This window comes from Archocentrus centrarchus, chromosome 17 (genome assembly GCF_007364275.1).
Source record: "Archocentrus centrarchus isolate MPI-CPG fArcCen1 chromosome 17, fArcCen1, whole genome shotgun sequence".
NCBI classification, from domain to species: domain Eukaryota; kingdom Metazoa; phylum Chordata; class Actinopteri; order Cichliformes; family Cichlidae; genus Archocentrus; species Archocentrus centrarchus.
The window spans coordinates 23,536,343-23,540,118 of record NC_044362.1 but is presented as its reverse complement, the minus strand read 5'-3'; positions in this window follow the sequence as shown (position 1 = coordinate 23,540,118).

The following is a 3,776-nucleotide window of genomic DNA, read 5'->3' as shown; positions in this document are numbered from 1 at the left end:
CACTTAAACCACATTGCCTATTTAAACGGTAGTGCCGGTCTGTGGCTGAATCTAACATATATATATATATATATATATATATATATATATATATATATATATATATATATATATATATATATATATATATATATATATATATATATATATATATATATATATATCAATAAAATTCCCCACTCACCCTGCGGGTGGTCTTTATCCTCCAAACTTGGAAGCTTGAGGGTCCTGCGCAGTATCTTAGCTGTTCCTAGGACTGAAATGTTGCTGTCCGATGCCTGGTTGTCCAAACTGTCTAAATTATATAGAGTTCTCAGCTGTCCAAAAAAAAAAAAAAAAATTAGTTAAGTTAAAGTAAGTAAAGTTTGTTTAAAAATGACCTTTCACAGACAAGGTTGAAAAGTGCCTGACACTAAGAGAAAAAAACAAATGAAAAATTAAACATTTACATGAACAAGGTCATAAACAAGGTCAGGCACAGACTTACTCAAATGCCTGTCTGAATAGGAATGTCTAGCTGTTTTTTAAAAGCTGCCTCTGAAGCAATAAAATGAAGGAATGGGGGCAACTCATTCCAGAGTTTTTGAGACACTACCGAAAAGGCCCAAAGTCCATGTGTTTTATTATGAGTATGAGGCACCAGCAGTAATTTCTGCTCCAAAGACCTAAAAGACTGGTTGAAAGAGTAGGTCAGTAAAAGCTCTGAGCTATACTGCCGTTCAACACTTTAAACAATCATTTTAAAATGGACTCTAAAGATAACAAGGAGCCAATAAAGAGATCCTAATTATGAAGAGATATGAGTTCTCTTTCTAGAATTAGTTTAAAATGTGCAGTTGCATTTTGTGCAGATTGCAGTTGATTTAAAGATAATTTGTTAAATCAGACAAATAGGGAACTGCAATAATCCAAATTAGAAAAAAAAATAAAAGCATGAACAATTGCATCAATTCCACCCTAGAAATGACTGTCTGATGACCGGTGCTCCTTAGATATAAAAAACCGAGGACCGGGTCAGTTTAAAGAGTCAGTCTAAAGACAGAGAACTGTCCAGGATAACCCCAAGATAGATTTAACAGAGGAGCCTACAGACCCACGGCACTGTTTGATTCCTGGGATGTCATTATCCAGAACAACACTAAGAGATTGTGTTTTGTTAGAATTTAATTGTAGGAAATTTGCATTTAACCAAGACTTGATGGCAGTCAAGCTGGCATTTAGATCAGCAAGTTTGGAAAGCTTGTTAGGTCAGAAAGAACGGGACAGCTGGATGTAAAATTATTTTTCTAAATTTATCAATTATCTGTCCAAGAGGCAACATGTACAAGCTGAACAGTATAGGTCCCAAAACTGATCCCTGTGGAACACCACAGGACAAGGCAGCCTTTTCTGAGATGCTGTGATTAATAGAGACAGATAAACTTCTGTCAGTGAGGTGAGATTTGAAAGTCTAATGTTAAACCACCATCGGAAGTAACCTATTTAATATGACTGTGTAATCCACAGACTTTGTTGATCTAACAAAACCAGGACGCCTTTAAAGATGCCTGAAGCCTTTAAAAATTCATCTGTAACCTTAAGAAGGGCATTTTCAGTGAAATGCAGTTTACGAAAACCTGACTCAAATTTATGAAAAATATTATACCTTTCCTAAACAGATAAACATTGCTCAGCTGCAACCTTTTCTAATATCTTTGACAAAAAAAAGCAGTTTTGATATCAGCCTCTAATATTTGGGTAATTTAGCTGCAAAAATGTAACTGAAGTCAAAGTTACATTTCTGCGGCTAAATTGCATGCTTAAAGTAGGGCTAAAATTAGAAAACCAAACACATGGGGCCTTGTTGTATTAAAAACTTTTACAAACTCTGATGTGGGAAGCAGGGCCTCATGACAGTTTCCTTTTGCCTGAGTTCAGTGATACTTACTGGGGTTACAGGAGAATCCAGATTCATAGAAAATGTATGTATATTTCTTGTTGTTTTTAACCAATAATCCAAAATCCAAACATATTCACATATTTACTCAGACATACAGAGAGGTGACAAATTAGAGTAAAAAAAAAAAACCAATCAAACCCTGGAACTCTAGAAATCTTATGATGTGGGGACATTTTTCTGGCACTGACTAGCTTCACCTGCCCCCTTTAAACTGAGTGTCACTGCAGAACAGTACATAGCTGCTGAATTGTTCTGAGGGATTTAGAATGCATTAACTGCTAACAAATAAATTGCAAAGACTGAACTTGGAGTCTAGTGAGTGTTAAATATAGGTTGCCTGCAGAAATCGAGGATGTACACATATTCTTGCGCATGTTCATACAATTCTCCTGCTGACCTCCACCCTCACAAACTATCCACATGAAGGCAAATTTGCACACTCCCTAGCAGAGCCTTTACATTTATCACCCTGAAGCCCTTCAAACCCATCAATCTGTAAGACTGCTTCATGAAACCAGCTGATAAAGAGCCATGGTTTTGTTCTGTTCTGTAAGGATTTATTTCATGACTACAGGTCTCAGAGGAATGATGGATGACATTTGCCCTGTTTTATCTCCACATTTTCTTTTTTTTTTTGTGGAAAGCAAACCAACCATTTACTGTCAAATGACATATAATTTCCTTTCATATTTAGTCTTAGTTTCAGGTTTCCTTAAAAATGTAACCTCCTCCAGATGTTGTGAAATTCTTAACATCCCAGAGATATGGTGTGTTGAGAATATGAGCTTTTATGGCGGTCATGCCTTTGACAGCTCCTGAGCCGGATTGCAGGTTTCCGTGCACATGAGAACATCTGTTAGAAATGTAATTATACTCTACCTATACAAGGAAGCAGCACCATTTACTGTTACCCTTAAACATGCTGCAGATGGCATGTAATAATTGATGGGCTGCTTAACATGGCTTAAATTATTTGAATGACAGTGTGTCATCGTCAGATATATTCTGTTTTTGGTTTTATATCTGTGAATGTCTGCAGTAGTTTTAGTTTAACATCATCTCTAAATGGAATCTCTAAAGTAGAGCTTTATTCATACAAACAGCAAGTACACAAGTGGATGTGATTACCTTTGCAATATTAATGGTTCATTTTATTTATAGATTGTTTTTCTAGATGCTTAGAGATGCTTAAAAAATTAAAACATGCCTTCATGCATTATTATATCTAAAGGTTCTGTTTTAATTTTTTTTTTTTTTTATTAAACAGCTTTTAAATGTGTGTAAATGGCTTGACATGTACTTTAAAAAAGGAAGCATTAACTGAGTCTCTTGGTTGCCTCAAAAAGTGTGTTTGTGGGCAGCCTTTTTGTAAAAATCCAAATGATCTGATGTTTGTGTTCAGTGAGCACATTTCCTCATTCCCTATCTTCTGCTGCCTTAATTACAATCCATCTCTAAACCACTCATCACAACAAAGACTCCAACATATACGCCACATAATGACAAACAAAACCTGATTTGGCTATAGATGGTATTTTTTTCTATGTAAACAGGTGCGCCAGCTAGCTGCCAGGCTGAGTAATGAACTATTTGTTCACATTAGCAGGTGAAATAACATTAGCTCCAATATCAGTGGAAAACAAGCGTCAACAGTCAACGTCAGAAGGGAGTTTGATACAAAGTGTCATGTCCTGGGCCGTTGGCCCAGCGTTTTGTGTTAATTTATTTCCTGAGTTTGTCCTCCCTGTATGTTTGTCATGTTCCCAGTGTTGTGACTTGTCTGCGTGTTCCTTGGTTTATCACTTCCTGTTTTATTTTGCCAATGTGATTTCCTTGT